The sequence below is a fragment of the Macrobrachium rosenbergii genome, chromosome 1 (assembly GCF_040412425.1).
Source record: "Macrobrachium rosenbergii isolate ZJJX-2024 chromosome 1, ASM4041242v1, whole genome shotgun sequence".
In the NCBI taxonomy this organism is placed as follows: domain Eukaryota; kingdom Metazoa; phylum Arthropoda; class Malacostraca; order Decapoda; family Palaemonidae; genus Macrobrachium; species Macrobrachium rosenbergii.
In genome coordinates this window covers 57,164,358-57,185,116 of record NC_089741.1, presented here as the reverse complement: position 1 = coordinate 57,185,116, position 20,759 = coordinate 57,164,358, and the positions used below count along the sequence as shown (strand labels likewise).

The following is a 20,759-nucleotide window of genomic DNA, read 5'->3' as shown; positions in this document are numbered from 1 at the left end:
AATACCAAAAATTGTCTTCGTCCTATAACCTTCAGTTGAAGGGATCTGCATTCTGACATGTTCACAGTTAGATGAAGAAATACGTTTTATGACTGCCAACAACCCGGGAAGTCTGAGAAACAAGGGGAAAAGAAATATGTTTGGTTGATCCACTCGTAAAGGCATGAACAAGAGGGAGGTAGCTAAGGAGTCATTAAGAAAAGAAAAAAAGAAGAAAAGAGTAAGTGACAGAACGTAACCCTGCGGATCACCAATGTAGATGGGGAATGAGAGGATGTAGCGCCGTCAACAACAGCAGATATAGAACAATTAAATAACATTCATCATTATCGCCTCCATTGCCGTGCGATGCAATGAGCCTCAATGAAATCTGGCCACTCATGTCTTTCCTCTTCTTTCATTTCCATAAATCTCCATTCATCTGCAGCCGTCTGCCTCAGTTCTCATCCAAGTAAATCTGGGCTTTCAAACTCTTCTGGTACGAGGAGGCCAGCTGACATTATTCTCCCTGGGGTGGTGCTAAGGACATGCTCAAGCTACCTCCATCTCCCCTTCTTCATAATCTCATCTACTTATAGAAATTTGTAATTTTCTAGTGGTATTACTTCTCGCTATATCCTGTTATCTGGCTCCAAATATTTCTCTTAAACAACCGACAAACCTTTCAAAAATAGTTTCAACGTTATAACAGCATTAGTAACCGATTAGCAATTCAGATCGTACCAGAATAATACATAACCGTACTCTCGTATGCAATTTAAGTTCATTGACTTTCCAATACCATCCTAGAAATGAATTTACAGACTTTTACGCCTTGGATATTAAAACAACAACATACTCCTCAGATACCAAAACATGACAAGCATCACCGAAGGGAAATCATACTCCGAAAGATTTCGCAATACTAAAAAGAATGTTTTATATGTACTGTACAGGTACATCGTGTGTCTCAAGTATACGTACGCAGTGTAAATGGAAATATATAAATGTAACTGCTCATAGAAGGAAATTAAACAAAGGCAAACAACGACTTAGCGTAGAAGAATCATGTAGTCTATCTGCTTCTCTATTCATATGTATCTTATTACAGCAAGAAACATTCACATTATGCGTATGTACAATTTGAATTTTTTACACACACACACACACACATATATATACACACACATATACACACACACACATGCATATGATTATAGTCACGTTAACACTGCCTTTATTTTTAATGGCATATTTTTCATCTAAATGGGTTCTCCTCGCTGACCTTCGTTCGCTAACATCTTTATGTGCTCCCTGGAGGAGCACATTCTCGATGAGTGTCCCTTGGCCTATCGTCCTCTATTTTATGCTAGATTTGTAGATGACGCTTTCATTTTATTTAGACAAGACCAGGATGCTGAGCGCTTCTTAGAATTTTCTAACTCTTATCATCATAATATCACCTTCACCACAGAAGAACAACATAACTCAAAATTAGCATTCGTAGATATACTTGTAACTAAAGTTAATGATAGGTTCAATACCTATCTATTTAAGAAGAAAACTTTTACCAGCCTGGGGTCCAATTTCTATAGCTTTTGCGTTACCACTTTTGAATTAAACTCTACTTAAACCCTCTTCCTTTTGCATCGTGCTATATCCCTTACATCAGACTGGACCCCTCTTTCACCACGAAATCGTCTTTCTAAAGCAATACTGCTCCAGTAACTGTTTCCCTGCTCACTACTACCGGATCCTTAAAAAAAACTGCTTAACAAAAAAATCTCTAACAGACCTATGAGTTTTGACGTACCAAACCTCCCATTATACGCAATCTTTCCTTTTGTATACAATGACTCCTTTCGGAAGGATTTCATTAAGACTGTTCAAAAATATATTGGCCCCATTGATCTCAAATTAATACCTAAGAATCCATAAAGTATCGGTTCTTTTTTGCAAAAATTAAGATCGGCTCGCGCTGATAGAGTTAAAGTATAAATTAGTTTTAACCACACTGGGCTGATTAACAGCTCTCTAGGAGCTATTTGAAAGTTAGACTTAATTTACGTGGCTAAAACCAATTGGTTACCGCAACGGGACCTGCAGCTTATTGTGGAATCCGAACCACATTATACCGAGAAATGAATTTCTATCACCAGAAATAAATTCCTCTAATTCTTCACTGGCTGGCCAGAGACTCAAACTCGGGCCTAGCAAAGTGCTAGCCGACAACTCTACCGACTCATCCAACGAGGAACTACCGCCTTTGATGTCGTCTGGTGTTGCCTAAGGATACAACTGTCCGAAAAGTAATTTTGGAAAATATATAGGCTCCATCAGACGGCTTCTCAGGGTGAGGGCTGATTCACACAGGAGGGTTAGTTAATAGAAAAGGATGCCGCTTACCTAATCCAGAATCTTCTGAAATACGTAATCATATCATCAAATGCAAAACAGAAATCAGATAAGAAGATTTTAAAATTACTGGGCACACACGCATTTCCCAAGACCTACTCATTCTCGAAACGTTAAACATTACACAATGTGTCCCCTCATTGAATTGTCAAACGACCGCTGTACCCTTATATTTATCTTAACTCTCTCCTTGCCTGAAAAAAAATCTTTGTATGTTATTAAAATGTGTTATAATATATAAAACCATTCTAAAAGTAATGATATGTGTCTCTGTAGAATTTTGATGTTTGCTTCCAGATTCATCATTTGTTGTGAATACGATATGATTTTAAAATATCTTTTCTTGGAAGAAACTGTATATCAAGTGATTCTGAAATGTGTTTAGATACGTTTTTATTTGTTTAATACTGCCATGCAGTATATTAAAGTGTTGTGGACTCGAATTCTTAACGTGCTGTAGAGAGGGAGGGAGATATTTTTGAACCATTATCATTTAGCCACATCCTGTATTAACATACATGTTTGGATGAAGTCGTGTTCGGAGAGGGCCTCTTGTCTTATCAGTGATGAGTTGACAGTTATCGGCCAAATGCTTGTTACACATTTGTTCTGTGTGCCTATTCTGAGATTATTATCTGTATCTAGGTGAAATACAACCAGGGAAACGGTTATAGTGTTTGTTGAAGTGATGCCCATTTCCACTAATAGTCTGTTTAAGAGAGCTTGATGAATTTGTTACCTCCCCATAACTGGATAAGTTAGTTGATTTTCTCCAGTGATAAAGTAAGTTTTACAGGATCTGTACCTTTAAAGTATTCAATCTTCATATCTTTGTATGAGGTTCAAGTATCTGGTCAAGTGAGGTAACTTTCTGGTCTTATTATTTGTGTAATAACCAGGTGCTTGATCACTTCATGACAATATTAAATTATTATTTTGTTCTTAGCCTCTGAACAGCAGGTCAGTCTCCAGTGTTTCTAAGTTTGTCTGTATTTAAATATGTTGTTTACTTTAACTTTTTTGTTTCTGAATACAACTGTGTTTAAATACGATGTCCTTCCTCATCAACCTAAAATCTTTTATGTCCCTGTCTTTGTGAGTCTTAGTTCACTTTGTACTTTTTTTTAATTAAAAAAATTTAATTTTTTTTATTTAATATTTATACATTGTATAAATATGGAGCTGTGATTGAGAATCACGAAACGTTGGAATAAATGGTTTACTGAGAATCACGAAACGTTGGAATAATTGGTTTACTATGTCATCTGCTTTTAAGTTCCTGCTCTTGACCCAGATCAATATATATACATACATACATACACATATATATTTACATATAAACACATATATAATATATACGTGCATATATCACATATTTTAGATAAGTCTTGTCAGGAAAGAAGACATCACAAAACAGAAGTTTTTGTTTCATGACCACATTCGTATATATCTGGTTACAACAGAGGTCAAACAAAAACGTTCATAATGTAAAGGATAGCGAGTGAATCTAAAAACTCCCCAGAGTGAAAACAATAGATCCAACTTTCTTGATGTGAGAATATTTACTTTCTTATTCTCGTTTCATTCTCATTTTCTTATGCAGGAAAAATTCCCACGTTTAATTACCTGGAATTTCCCTGTTAATGAGTTTTAATGTGAGAGTGGAAACGTGAGTGCTCGCAAACAAATATATCTGCATTTTTACCTTACGGTCTTCCGAGATTCTAAGAACCTCTTCTCGGGGCTTATATACTCTCTTTCTCTTTATCTCTCTCGCTCCGACAGGACTTTTCGTCGTAAAAATAGCCATTTTACTGGCTCTCTCCTTTAGACAATCAACTTCAAAACTTCAATAATTACTTTTCAACTCCCGTGTTTGGAGAGAGGAAAGAGAAGCATTGTTTTCATATTCATGGGAGTCTTTAGTGCATCAAAGCATTCACTCTGGCAGGAGAAAATTAGCATCGAAGGATTCGCCTTTTGCTTTTCAATTCAGTTAGGGAATTACAGGAGAGATTTCACAGAGGGTCGCTCTTTCTCTCTGCGAGAGTTGGGAGAAAATATCTGGTGCCACGTCAAGTTGCGCTCCAAAAAATATTCGGTAAAGGGAAAACGAATATTTTGATGATAAGAATTCTCTTTTGGAGAGTTTGATGTTTCTACACCAGCATCAAACTCTCGCGCTCAGAGAAACTTATTTTGAAAAAACTCCCAGTGTTTTCATGCTGTTGAAAACAACTCGACCAAAATACACTATTCACAAGATAATAAACCTTACCAAATAATATTCCGACAAGATGTGAGACATAATTTAATATTATATTAAGGTTAATGTTAACCACATCTTGTCTTACTTCAGTCACAAGGTGATTATTGTTTATATCACGTCCCTTTAAACATTTTAGAGTAAACGACAAATGAAGCGTTGTAACACATCTTTTCATTTTCAGTTTAATATTAATATTAAGGTTAATATTAACTACATCTTGTCTTATTTCAGTCACAAGGTGAATATTGTTTACACCACGTCCCATTAAAATTAACGACAAATTAAGCGTTGTAATAAATTATTATCCTTGACTTTTCATGTTGTAACAAATTATTATCTTTTACTTTTCATAAGCTCAGAATATGAACAACCAAAGTTTTAGTGCGATAGCTTGATATTAAAATCTTTACTATGGAGAGACATACAGTCCAAGGACAGTTTTTTGCTTGGAGGATAACACGGAACAGAAAATCCTGTCGATTCCATTACAAGTAGTAACAGCTATGTTGATGAAAATCTACAAGGAAAAAATTCATCTTGATTCCATAAGCAGTAGTAATAGCTATGCTGACGAACATCTACAAGGAAAAAAATCCTCTTGATTCCATAAGCAGTAGTAACAGCTACGTTGATGAATATCTACATGGTTTTTAAAAAAATCCTCTTGATTCTATAAACAATAGTAACAGCTATGTTGATGACCATCTACAAGGAAAAAAATCCTCTTGAGTCTATAAGCAGTAGTAACAGCTATATTGATGATCATCCACAAGCAAAAAAATCCTCTTGGTTCCATAAGCAGTAGTAACAGCTGTGTTGATGAATATCTACATAGAAAAAATCCTCTTGATTCCACAAGCAGTAGCAACAGCTATGTTGATGGAAATCTACATGGAAAAAATCCTCTTGATTCCATAAACTGTAGTAACAACTATGTTGATGACCATCTACAAGGAAAAAAATCCTCTCGATGCCATAAACTGTAGTAACAGCTATATTGATGACCATCTACGAGGAAAAACATCCTCTTGATTCTATAAGCAGTAGTAACAACTATGTTGATGACCAACTCCAAGGAAAAAAACCTCTTGATTACATGAACTGTAGTAACAGCTATGTTGATGAAAATCTGCAAGGAAAAAATTCTCTTGATTCCATAAGCAGTGGTAACAGCTATGTTGATGAATATCTACATAGAAAAAATCCTCTTGAATCCTTAAGCAGAAGTAACAGCTGTGTTGATGAAAATCTACAAGGAAAAAAATCCTCTTGATTCCATAAGCTGTAGTAACAGCTATGTTGATGAATATCTACAAGGGAAAAAATCCTCTTGATTCCATAAGCACTAGTAACAGGTATGTTGATGAAAATCTACAAGGAAAAAAATCCTCTTGATTCCTTAAGCTGTAGTAACAGCTATGTTGATGAAAATCTACAAGGAAAAAAATCCTCTTGATTCCATAAGCCGTAGTAACAGTTATGTTGATACAAGGGGAACAAATCCTCTTGATTCCATAAGCAGAAGTAACAGCTATGTTGATAACCATCTACAAAGAAAATAAATCATCTTGATTCCATAAGTAGTAGTAACAGGTATGTTGATGAAAATCTACAAGGAAACAACCCTCTTGATTCCATAAGCAGTAGTAATAGCTATGGTGATGACCATCTACAAGGAAAAAAATCCTCTCCTTTCCACAAGCAGTAGTAACAGCTATGTTGATGAAAATCTACAAGGAAAAAAATCCTCTTGATTCCAGAAGCAGTAGGAACAGCTATGTTGATGAAAATCTACAAGAAAAAAAATCATCTTGATTCCATAAGCAGTAGGAACAGCTATGTTGATGAAAATCTACAAGGAAAAAATCCTCTTGATTCCATAAGCATTAGTAACAGATATGTTGATGAAAGACTACAAGGAAAAAAATCCTCTTGATTCCACAAGCAGTAGTAACAGCTATGCTGATGACCATCTCCAAGGGAAAAATCCTCTTGATTCCATAAGCAGTAGTAACAGCTATGTTGATGACCATCTACAAGGAAAAAATCCTCTTGATTCCATGCACAGTAGTAACAGCTACCGTATGTTGATGAATGTATACATGGAAAAAATCCTCGATTCCATATGTAGTAGTTACAGCTATGTTGATGACCATCTACAAGAAAAAAAATCCTCTCGATTCCACAAGCCATAGTAACAGCTATGTTGATGACCATCTACAAGGAAAAAAAATCCTCTTGATTCCATAAGCAGTAGTAACAGCTATGTTGATGAATATCTACATGGAAAAAAATCCTATTGATTCCATAAGCTGTAGTAACAGCTGTGTTGATCACCATCTACAAAGAATAAAAATCCTCTAGATTCCATAAGCTGTAGTAAGAGCTATGTTGATGAAAATCTACAAGGAAGAAAATCCTCTTGATTCCTTAAGCAGAAGTAACAGCTATGTTGATGAAAATCTACAAGGAAAAAAATCCTCTTGATTCCATAAGCAAAAGTAACAGCTATGGTGATGACCATCTACAAGGAAAAAACAATCCTCTTGATTCCATAAGCAATAGTAACAGCTATGTTGATGACCATCTGCAAGGAAAAAAATCCTCTTGATTCCATAAGCTGTAGTAACAGGTATGTTGATGAAAATCTACAAGGAAAAAATCCTCGATTCCATACGCAGTAGTAACAGCTACGTTAATGACCATCTACAAGGAAAGAATCCCCCTGATTCCATAAGCAGTAGTAACAGCTATGTTGATGAAAATCAACAAGGAAAAAAAATCTTCTTGATTCCATAAGCAGTAGTAACAGCTATGTTGATGAAAATCTACAAGGAATAAAATCCTCTTGATTCCATAAGCAGTAGTAACAGCTATGTTGATGAAAATCTACAAGGAAAAAAATACTCTTGATTCCATAAGCAGTAGTAACAGCTATGTTGATGACCAGCTGCACGTATTCAAGTTGAGCAACATCTGGTTTGATATAGAAGTGAGCTGGGTGAACAAATACAAACACACACACACACACACACACACACACACACACACACACACATATATATATATATATATATATATATATATATATATATAAATACCTCGTGCCGCTGACACAAGTTTCACTGGCTATTTGCTGTGGCTTATGCATGGGGGTAGTAATCTCACACTTCCAAGGAAGGAAAACAGACTCAGGAGTCTGTTGTGAGTGGTAATGTAACGGTGAGATTCAAAAGAATAAGATGGACAATTATCATTAATTTTACAAACGTAGGGACCCACGGAGCTTTCATGGTGAAAAATGCTGTCATAAACGAACATTTCAGATTTTTTTGTTACCTTTTTTCTAGTACTTTTCATTGCCAACGTCTCCTTCAATAAAACCATTCTCCTTTTACCCCAAGTGCCTACCTTCGCGACATCGCAATCATTCGGAAGGAAGGCCTTAATTAAATCAGTTATTTTAATTAATTATTAAGACATGGTAGTTAATTTCCGTCAACTTCCAGTTCTATTAATGTCCTTTCTAGCTCTGAAACAATTTAATCGTGCTAGCTTTCCTTTAGGACGAAGACTGTCCTTTCATTTTCGAATAAGAGCATAAAGGTCTATCTTCTTGAAGAGATTAAAACTTTGTTCTTTGATGGAAGGACCCACCGCGTTTGCGAAAGGCTAAATGGATGACACGTATATCATTTCTCTCCAAAGTTATCTTCTTTTAAGAAGCCTAACTAGCAGTCTCCTTGGATTAAGTTACATTGGCAGAATATGACTTTCGGTAAGTTACGATCCCAATTTCAAATACCCCTCCAAGGCAAGCTCAAGATTTCTTTTATTAATCATGAATAATCTTGACCACTACTATTGTCGTTCTGTACTTTTTCAAAGGTTCTAAGAGAGTGATTTTCACTTTATAAGACTTCACAATAAATAATTAGGTCACCTCACGCAGTCGACTATCCAGGCTACAAGTTTGATTTATGTCAGTGTTATCTTTTTATTTATGAGTGATTCATGTCTGCTCAAGAACATTTGTACAAATCTCAATAACTCACTCACTTTTATCTCCACTGCGGTCATTTTCAAACTGCTTTAACCTGTATGATGTGATAATAATAAACGTTAACCGCTTTCCAGTATCAAAATTTAGGGTGTTGTTCAAACTACTTTAAATTTGTCTCCAGAAAATAATATAATTAAAATAGCGAATTCTGGTTTATTCATTTATTTTTTTAACTTCAAAGCTAAGCGAAGGTCAACAAGAAATTCTTGTCCCTTACAAAAATTGGACCCGTCCAGGAGGATGTGACATACATGCTATTACTTGAAAGACGGAATGTTAGCGAACCATGGAATATTGACGATGATAATTTCAAAGAGAGAGAGAGAGAGAGAGAGAGAGAGAGAGAGAGTCACGAATCTGACACCCACAGTAAACTGGGACAAAGTAGCAAGGCAGGTGTAATGTGTCCCCCTCATGGGAAAGGGTTTGACAATATTCCACGCGGGGAGAGAGGGAGAGAGAGAGAGAGAGAGAGAGAGAGAGAGAGAGAGAGAGAGAGAGAAAACAGGTAAAAGCAAGAAAGCTTAATATAGCTCCAGTTCATTTGATTCTGCCTCGTGGAAAAGTTAAGAAAAACAGAAAAGAAACGAAAAACATAAATGCTCCAAATACAGAAGATATGTTTAATAAACGTGGAGGGGAAAACAGGGAGAAGTTCAAGTTCGGCTAAAACAGTTCTGATGTATACATAACACAGAATTTAGGCCAAAGGCCTAGCACTGGGACCAATGAGGTCATTCAGCGCTGAAACGGGAATTGACAGTAAAAGTTTGAGAGGTGTAACAGGAGGAAAACCTCGCAGTTGCGCTGAGTCAGTTGCTAGGAGAGGGTGGAAAGTAAGATGGAAGAAAGAGAATATGAAAGGAGGTACAGTAAACGGAAAGAAAGGGGTTGCAGCCACGGGGCCAAAGGGACGCTGCAATGAACCTTGAGTAATGCATACAGTGCACCGCATGAGGTGCACTGACGGCACTAACCCCCCTACGAATTTGAGGTGTGTATATAGCATGAAGATAAAAGGATCTGACATCAATACCCAAAGATATAATGTACTGAGGCAAAAGGCTGGAAAGACTGGAAGACTTAGTATTGTAACATTTTATACCCCTAGGAACGATCTCTGACTCCGTGTAATACAGCTTGTTAAATCTAATTTATATATATACAAAAATTCCGCGTTTTATAAATTCTTCGCATAATAAGCTTGCAAAATGTATTTTTCTTCTGTAAAGCACGAGTTCAAGTTTCAATGATGAATAACAACGTCAACTTATCTGATATTAGGGTGGCCATTTCCAAATTCCCAAAAAGAAGGAAACATTTTTTTTATGCCAACAATTTTTAACCTAAATTAAACATGATTATTGAGGGTTAAGATATAAAATGTTGTATAATATATATATATATATATATATATATATATATATATATATATATATAACTGACTTGAGTGTTTAAATGTCAAATAGTGTGTGAATAAGAACTGAAATTAATTAATATTCAATTTTATTCTTAATTTGTACGGCGCCATGACGTCATAGTGGCAGCTGTAAGCTTAGTACACTGCGGCTCCATGCCTAGTGTTCCTAACTGTGCCAACAGCCACTATATAAAATTATTGGCCTTATAAAAAAAAAAAAAAATTCAATGGTTATTTTGACCATCAGTTCTTACTGTTTTAGTATAATATGTATTTGTATTTATTTATATTTTTAGTATTAATATATATAATTTTTTTAGACAGACCCAAAAAGCAGGACAAATTAGCGCACGATCCCTTCTACAAGGTGAAGCAGGACAGAGCACAGAGTGTCAAAAGTAGGTCTGTCAGCCTACAAAGCAGGACATCAGCCACCCTATCTGATATATTCCCATCGCAAATCAGAATAAGAAAATTTACAGCCACGGCTAAAAATATCTCTATTTCAAATGTTGCCAAAATTTTATCAGAGGAAGAAGGTCCAATTTTTAGGCTTCCCACCGTTTCCACATCATATATCTCAATGTTTTGAAAAATCATAAAATGCGCCAGCTCTAGTTTTTAATGACCTTAACACCACTTACTTTCCGTGAAAATCATCGCAAACTGAATAAAAGTGTCAAAAAAATAGAACTGGATAAAGCACCAAATCACTACAATTTCCCACCCAGTGCGGCGGACACGAAAATTTCCGAGCACCGCAGAACGCAAAACGTCAGCTTTAAAAGCGAGGGGTATTTGCAGGTTGATGGATACAGCATTAATTACAGAGGGACCTTTTGAAATATATCATTATGAACCTATCGGATGAAGGTAAGTGAATACCTAATGGGAACTAATCAGTTCTGAAACTTTCATCATCAATCAGCATGGTTTATCAGGGCTCGAATTTCTGGCGTTTGCGTTTTTGAATTAACATTTGCCAATATTCTTCTTTTTCGTTTTCGCTTTACTCTCGGAAAACTTTAATTTCTCTTGCTCAAAGCATACGACTCTGAATAGCTCGTTTTGACGGGAAAATGTAAATGTACATATATCAGCCACATAATTTTATATAACGTATATCAATACAAAGTAAACGAAATAAGATTAAACGAAAAAAATTAATAAACTGTGTTTTCAAAATGTCTGCAAAAGAAATAATGTAAATATACACGTTCAATATTTTTCCAGGTACACCATTATCCTAGTCATGTTAAACGATAAATAAAAAATATACCGACTATAGTGACATATGATGAAACTTGTCCTTTAGAACGATCAAAATATAATAATAACATAGTTTATCGAGCGGTTTCAGTAACTGAACGGTGTGTACCATTAAGATTTATTATACATTTACCATAGATAACTTGAAAATACTCACGTGAGGAAGCGATAACTGGTTTGGGGAGGTAAATTCCGGGCAATCAGTTTCCTACGGAGGATAATAGATCAATACATATCTTACCAATTATAGATTATTAAAATTAAAATGAGGCGTATGTATGCTAATAAAGCAACGATTGTGCGTATTAAGTACCTTAAATAATACAGACATCATGTTATATTGTTGTAGTTCTTCGGCATACAATTCTTTCCAGAGTCGTACATTTTGCAAAACAATGAAACTAATCATAGCAGTGGATATTTTTATTTAAAGACAGGGTGGGGAGATAAGACTGATTCAGGGACGTGGCTTCTTGTTTACTGATAATGACTATGGATAATGAAATTTAACTTATTCTTAAGGAGTAAAAGTAAATACCATGGAAAACGTTTCATAAAAAATACCTCTCCATTATATACCCCTTGACTAACACAGCTGATTGCTAAGACACAACGAACACAGTTTCATAAATATCCGCACTGGCAGAGAACCAACTGTTCATTCAGATCACAAAATAGGCCCAGTCTGAACTTGGACACCATCAGGGACAATAATAATCTGTTCAATATTTACCTTTGACAGACAGACAGACAGACCATTAAGGCGGTATATTGTGTACAGACAGATATGTGAAATATTTCCTTTCTTTCGAAGTATTAAGATTTAAAAATTTTTGCTTGATCCTTTCACTGGGAATCCATACTCTCTGACATACTTTGCAAGACTATATTACTAAGACTGCTGGCCGTATGTGGTTAGAAAAAGTCTGTTTTTCTGGACTGCAATGTGACAAGTAGCAAATTTTATGCTAAACACTTTATAAATGTATTCTATGGCAGTAATGTGCAAAAACAAAAACAATTTGTCGCAAATACTACACCACTGTATTTATGGACTTAAGCATGTGGAAAGATGTGCTAAATAATAACAAAAAAATAGTAATAAAAAACCCCGATACCTTTGAACTTTCCTGTGCAAAGGGTATTCTTTTTACAACAATCAGACCAAATAATGCACGCTTCAACGCCTCAGGGTTCAGAACAAGTACACTCGATGTGTCTCTTTACCTGAATCTACAGAAAGGGCGTTTATCAAAAATGTCTAATGAATTTAAAAATGAGGGAATGTAACACTCCAACACCGAGTAGGTAGCAAAATTGGTAATGAAAAATAAGAAGCCATAATTTCTGATTTTACAAATTGCTAATTTATATGACATATTCTCAAGGGAACAATGATTAAAGACTAACTGAAGTAACAAGAAAATCCGACCTTTTTACTATCATCTTTGAGCCTCCGAGAAATAATAATCAGGAGTCTAATCCATCAGCTTTTCCGTAAAATATAAAATACAATATTATGAACTCCCATTAGGAGGGGTAGAACTTAACGCTATACCAAGAAAGAGGAGGAAACATTATGCCAAAAAGGAGCAGACAGGGACGAGAGTAAGTTCCACAAAAAAAAAAAAAAATGTATAAAGAAAAATTTCCTGTGTGCAATAATAGAGACCAAAATAATTCGACTGTCCACCTCTGTGCTACAGAAACTTTAGTTTTCGCTCTCTCCTTAGAAAAAGCAATACAATTCTTTTCAGCGCTACTGTTATATCTGTTTCCACTAAATTTTCGGATATCATTATGGAAAGTTACTCTATCAAACAAATCTCTAGCCCTTTACAAGCAAAACTCAGATCGTTCATTTTTAGCTTAAGAAGCAACACACCTATATCATTATTAAGTCGACATTTTCGACCTAAATCAACTAAACCCTATTGTAAGTGCAAGCACAAGATAGTTGCAAAATACTGGTTTAAAACACAAAACGTTCTAAGCTTTTAGAAGCAGTACATACTTTTCAGATGACATAATTTCAACCTCAAGGTATTTTGTATATTTTTCTCATACAAAGTATAAAAGAAAACAAATTTAAAATGTTCCTTCAACTTGGAGAGTCTTTTCACATCTAACGGACTCCAACTCATTTAAGTGCTTTTTATTTGCGCTCCTACTTTCAAGTATATCTGTGTAAAATTGATGGGAAAACGGATCAGAATAAATGATGCGCTGACGGGTACAAAAAGCGGCAAAATCCGCATTTTTCCTATCCGCTTCAATTATGCTTAACCATTTTCATTCAACGCTTCAGGCAAAGCTTAAACAGAGTGGCAGAGGGCTGAAATCATTTTACACAAAAATATGTTGCGAGAAAGAGAGAGAGAGAGAGATTTAAGAAAAACAAAACGTCAGGGATTGCCTTGCCTCTCCTGGACAGACACCGGCATCGCATGGTTGCATGATGTGTTCCCGAAGAGCATCGCCTGAATAGCGAGGATTAGACAACAGGCTTCAATCAAAAGCAGCTTAGGATGGGCGTGGCTTTATTATGAAACACTCTGCCGGGTATCGCCGCTGATCATGCGAAGCGAGTTTCAGAGCAAGGATTCGCAAACCTTCTCTCAGAAATGCCGAACCAAAGCTGCTATGCAAATCGGCCGACAATACGCGAAAACGAGCGACAAACGCTTGCACGAATATCACAAGAAACTCTGCTTTATCAATACAGAAGTCCGGCATGCGGTAGAATTATTGAATTCGTGGTTCCCAGGCCTGCAAATACAAGCTTCCATACAGTTACAACAATAACAAAGGAAATCTTCAACGCTTTCGTAAATGGAACCGTTAGATGTATTTTAAACAAAGTTTGGCAGGCCTGAAGGTTAAGGGTTGGGAAGGGCGATGGAGAAGGATATAAAATGATTTGAAAATTAATGAAGTGCACTATAAGGTAGAAAGATTGCGGCAGAGACAAACAGGCTTCTCGGCCCTCTGGCTAAGACCCAAGTGTGTGTGTGTGTGTGTGTGTGTGCGAGAAAAAAGATATTTGCCCTCTACTTTAAGTCTTATTTTAAATAATTTTAATAAAAACAAATCTTTTTATGGCAGAATCTCATTAATGCTAATGTTTACGAATTAACATAAAATTAATTTTCCACCACGATAATATAAACTAATTGGGTTACGGTCAGTTATTAAAAAGCAAGGAGACTCATTATCTCATTAGCAAGTTGAGTTTACGATTCCAGTGTTCCTTTCTCGGCATCTAGCAAGAAGAATAAATAAATAAGTAACCCGTGTAGCTCAGGAAAGAAATGCTAAAGGTGACGAATAACTGCAAAAAAAAAAACTTAGGAAAGAGGGAAATATATTCTTAAGCTCAAATATTACGCCAGTTGGAGACAAGGCGATGTGGTCCCGACAATTTCGTCTATTGAGACCTTTTTAAAAGGAATGATACATAAGAAGACATTTACAATATATTTGCTAGAATGAAAGCATACTACAAACAAAATTACTGACAGTAAAATGGACGCTGATACCTGGAAAGAATATGCGCTTTTCTAACACAGGGTGAATTTGATATTTATTTCTTATTTTCGCTGCACGCCGTTCCTGAGTTATTAATATCTTGATGAAAATAGCTATCGAATCGTTTTGCTGCTATTTGGACCAGACTCAGTTTCACCCCTTTTGCATATTTCTTTTGGAATAAGTGGATCTAGTTTACACATTCCTAAGCTAATATTCATATTCTTATCAAAACTTTTATGAAACTAGACTAAATTTTATTTATTTCTACCATATTATGAGAACAGACCATTTTTAGCGCCTTTACAGTTGATAGCATTATCATCATCTTTAACTTGAACAGAAATTTCTGTCATCCAACCCAAACCTTATATATTTACACTTATTACACACTTCTATTTTCTTTTCAATTGATTTTCCAGTTTGACAGACAGAATTTGTCACATCACATACATGGGATATAATATACACAATAACATACACAACCTTTGGTATTGTCAGGAGCGTCTTTATAAGAGCTTTTGTCACTGTATAATTGTTCTTAAATGCCCACAGTTTTTTTAGGAAAATTGGGGAATTAGGTTGTTACTATATAATAAAATACGTTTTTAGTGTTAACTGTTTCCCTGTTTGTTATTTATATAAGCTTTATTTTACCGTTCTCAAAGTTTCGTCCACTATAACCTCAGAATATAGAAACTTAAAACCGGACGCGCACACACACACAAACACACATGCTCATATACATACACATACATACAAACACACACACGCACGTGTGTATATATATAATATATACATATATATATATTATATATATAATGACTATACAATGACTGGAAAAATTATGTGGTTTTCAGAGGAGAGCACGTCTCATAAGAGAACCTTAGAAAAAGGATAATTATCATCCTTATCCTGGCAGCCACCAATTTAATTTTTTATCAGGTCCCAAGACTAGGGTACACAACTACCAGGTGCCTCGTTGTCAAATACATATCAGGGAATAATTAACTGGTGTGGCAGACCGTTCAAATGTCAAATGAGAATGGGTAATTCTTAGCTGGGAGAGCAATTCCTTGTCTCTTGGTGTAAGAACGCCAAGCTTTGAAAAGGTGTATACACCAGTATTCATTATCAATGTACCACTTTCAAAGACACTTACACCAAAAATTGTCCCAACACTCAGTAAAAATGACTGACATTATCTGTAAACTGGAGTTGCAGATATTCACTGATGCCGAAAATATTACACTTCTTCTAGTTAAATTAAGTTTAAAAAAATACAATATATAAAGGCTATCCCATATTCATAATATGTGAAAACCAAAGACACAGAATCATGAGGGAATAAAGTAAAAGGTTTAAAAATTAATAAGGGACGCCCAAAAAACGTAAATGCCACACCTAACCGTTTTCAATGATATGCTGAGCAGTATAAATAAAATCGTTCAGAAGTATAATGGAAGAAACACAATAGTCTGTTACTGCCCAAACTTTTGGCGTTAGGTTCTTGTAATAATGCTTCTAAATAAATCTTCTTAGCAGTTTAATATCCTGGAAAACTATCACTCCTTCGAGGACGATTTTAAAAAATACAGCTTTGACTGAAAGTTAGGGAATAAACTCTTTTCCTTTACAAAACAAGACCATTATAACAAGCTAAAGAAAAAACAAAAAGAAAAAACAAAAACCATTACAACAAGCTAATGTAAAAACTACATCAACTAAATCTGCTCTTTGACACAAATGAGTGTAGTAACGAACACAGGTAGTAGCTACATCCGCAAAACATCAATTAATTAACTAACTTCTGCATCATACCACAGCAAGAACTATGGTCATCGGCACCTGAAGAGATTTATTACAAAACTTTTTAAAATTTACTCCAAAAAATTAAGTGTGTAAAGGAAAACACTGAAACCACACTCTGGTAACTATCTGAAAATTCAACGTTTATCTGCCAAATCTGCATTCTGTTAAGAGTAATGCTTTGGGAGTTCCATCAAGCTTACAGGAGGCTGGACGATTTCCAGCTGTTCTGAATGATATTGGTTCCGTCACTTACGAACATTTGCTTAAATATCAAAGACTGATACTAGTGTGTCAGGTATTATTTCTAGGCCAAATGGATTACAAGGCATTTTTCGAATACTAGAAAAGTTAAAGGGAAGCCTGGAAAGGAGAGCACCAGCTGAGTACCAAAATACAAACGGTTGCCAATCACTTTAAAATGAGAGAGAGAGAGAGAGAGAGAGAGAGAGAGAGAGAATCGTGTATAAATCTCAAACTTATTAGATGTACTCATAAAATCTGAAAACGGTAAAATAACATTTCACAATGTCCATGACAGATATTTCAACTGAACCTTTGCCAAAAGAAGAAATGAAAATAACTTTTACTTTTTCTAAGGAATTGCCGGGAAGAGGTATGCAACCACTGTTTCCCAAAGCCATCTATAACAACAAAAATTAAACTGAAAAGTGCAAACGCTTTAATTAACTTATATCCCAACTGTTAAAAAACATCCTCAGCCTACAAGTTAATTTATAAGGTGCCCGACTCAGATTAATGAAAGCGATTACCGGAATTACGTATACAACACATTGCAACTCCATTAAAACCTAAGAAGCAAAGCAGGAAATTTAAAAGTCTTAAAAAGGGATTTTAGCATGCGGTCCCGTCGTCATTTCTTTACGGGGAAAAACTTGTACAATCGCCACAACTCAATGGAACACCCTTTCAGAAATACATAAATCCCACAAAGGACAGAATTACCGGAAGGGCTGATGACAAAATCTCCTCACAAACGTTTTCAAATTCTCTTCAATTCGTAGTACACACATCTCCAGTAAAGAATAAAAGAAAAGAAAAACATTTTTATGTTCCTCTTTTTTCAGGAAGAGCTTAAACCCAAGACTCAGGAGATTAAGTCGTGTGTCGCACTGACTGAGCTACCACTCCTCCCTTGGCTTTGAATCGGAGAAAAAAGACAAGTACAAAAGCAGGCAGAGAAATAAACACTTGAAGTAAGACCAGTTACAACAAAGAAATGTTGAATTTATTACTTTGAACAAGAGAAGATGCCAAAAACGTAATGATAATGAGAAAGTAATCGACATACTTTTAAACATTACTAAAAGTCTCACTGCTACAGGATCATAAACACGAGATAATCATGCGTTATTAATAAGTAGGAATATCGGTTCCTCATGTTAACCAGAATGTTATGTATACTGGCTTATTTGTTTGTATATTAAAACACTATTCCCGAAAATGTAAAACGATTTGGGTACATCGATGACCTTATTAAGAGCAACTTCACGATGGAGGGGGAAAATGACTTCAGCCATTCATTTTTGGACTGTCATATAAACAAAGATAACAAAAAGTTTACATTTAGGGTACACTGAAAACAGACTAATATTTCCGCACGTGTACATCTTTATTCTGGCCACAACAAAATAAGAAAGCGGTACTCACAATAGTGTTATTCAGAGTATTATGTGCACACAGCCCTGAATATAGTGATTGAAATAAACGCAGCACCCATCTGCTTACGTATGTTAAGGGCAGATGTGACATTTAAGGAAAATAATTCACTGGAAAAAAGTACTCTCCTGACATTGCCAAATAATGCGTATCTCAAATCTCATGTAATTCATGTAGCAAACTATGTTGGTCAAGAAAATCACTGAGATGAAAAGTTACCCGTATTAATAAATTTATGATTTTTTTTTCATTTTAAAGATAATCATGTTCTTACCTTAATAGGAAAAAACTCGATTTTTCTATTACGTTGCAATTATCTTCATACAATGTTAGAAACTGTCTGGTTTACATAAAAAAGGTTTTACATGAGTATTATTATTAGCGTAGGCACGTATAAACCCGATTTGTTTATTTCTAAAGAACTATGTAAAATGTAAAGCTTTCAAAAAGTATATGTAAGTCTGGTCCAAATAACAACAAAATGGTACGCATGTTGCTTTCTATCAAGACATAAGCCATGTCTGGTGTCTTCCCAAAACAATAGCTCTCTGTAAGAGACTCCATCTACTCATTCCAAGTGTCAACGACCATTTTTAATGCATGTATGTTTGTATTTACTTTGCATTCATCCTAGAACATATTACATAAATTTCTATGGCCGAAACGGCTCAGGACCATATCATGTTTCATTCTCCCCTGTGGTACTCTACAATTAAACTTTGTATGTTTATGTGAGTTATACAAATGTGTAGTTTTAAGTATTTGAAAATTCATCTCCCACTGCTACAGCATTCGGCAGCCTTTATCATCCCAAAGACACTTAGGGAAGTTCCCAGAGTCAATCCGTTTCGTTATTCACCCATCCCCAAACAGCTTTGAAATTAAATAAAAGGCCTGCCGTATTCTGTTATTCTTTGCTTCGTAATGCAGCCATCTAAGAGCTAGGCTGCACTGCCAATTCGACTTGCTCACACAATGAAAAAGAGACTTAATCATTCTGACAAAAGGCAAACAGCTTCCTCAGCTTCAAACTCGCTAATTCCTGCGTGACAGAGGTCGTAAGGGCTCCCAGAACGTCGCAAACATCACCAGCCTTCGAGCAGGTGCAGATGGAATCGTCGAATATTCAGGGCTTTTAAAAGTTCCTCTGGAATAAACGCGTAAAAATTCAGTTATGCTAAAGCGGTGAAACGCGGAAGCAAAACTTAATTACGCTAAATTCCGCCCTTAAATCCTTTGCTTTATACGAGCGGCTCCCATCCCCTCGTCATGCTCCTATATCCTTCCCCGGCCACGGGTCTTTGCAAGAGCATAAAAATCACTCGAACCTTTAAAGCTGCAGACTTTGCCAGCCACCAGTTGCGCTCTTGGCTCAGCAGCTCTACCCATTTGGAGAGCGAATGGAAGAGACGTGAGGGAGGAAGCAACAGATTTTCAATTTTCGCCTTTGTCGTTAGTTACTGCCAAAATACACACACATATATATAGACCATCCGTTCGGAAACACCATTTTTCAAAAGCAATTTCAATGCGCTTGCTGAATTGTGAACCAGCCGCAACAATGAACTTTTACTTCAAGTCCTATTTCAATCATCCTTCATCGACTTTTCCAGTGTGACACTCTCTTACATAACAAAATATGTGATATTCAAACAAAATCATAATTCAACAAGGACAGAAAAACCCACAGCTTTTTTTTTTTATCATAAATAACTATGTATTCTGGGTTTTCTTTTCTCATTCCATTACAAATATCACGTACGCCAAGCCTATTCATACCAATTTAATGATAAAAGAACCAACGTTTAAGATAGTAACACTCAGCAGCAAGTATCCACCTCAAAAATATGACTGATACTCTTCCAAGTCTCCTTTCTATCTGTTCTGTATCATAATTCTCAACACAATGCGATAGGGAAAAAGCGCTATGTCATACGTGTCTAAAATAGTGTGTGTCAAAAGAGCATTCGTGACTCCTAACCTGTATCGTAAAACGTCACAAGTTTAGAGGTAAGTATGATCAATAACAATTCTGTCAAGTAGCACTGGGTCTAATACATTTTTGTTGCTCAAACGGGGATAAAATAAACCTTGAACCATCATTTCATCACATCTACTCTACATACCTTAACAAGAAAATTACTAATGATTTAGCAAGAAGAACCTTCAGACAAAAAAAAAAAAAAATCACATAGCACCTCTGCAGAATGTCGTTCATTGAATACAGGTATGCTCTTTCGTGCTTCCAAATGAAGGGAAGTTTGTACATGAATCCACATTAATCAGATGCTAAACACTGACATTTCACAACGGGCTTACAGAAAACT

At 35.7% G+C, this 20,759-nt stretch overlaps 1 long non-coding RNA gene across 1 annotated transcript in view; it reads right to left on the bottom strand.

The window, feature by feature from the left end:
* Positions 1-20,759, bottom strand: part of LOC136838698 (uncharacterized) — a 1,076,993-nt gene that overhangs the window by 635,282 nt on the left and 420,952 nt on the right. Inside the window, exon 2 of the long non-coding RNA XR_010853088.1 lies at positions 11,573-11,623. This is a non-coding gene — a long non-coding RNA (uncharacterized lncRNA). The remainder of the gene's footprint in view (positions 1-11,572; positions 11,624-20,759) is intronic.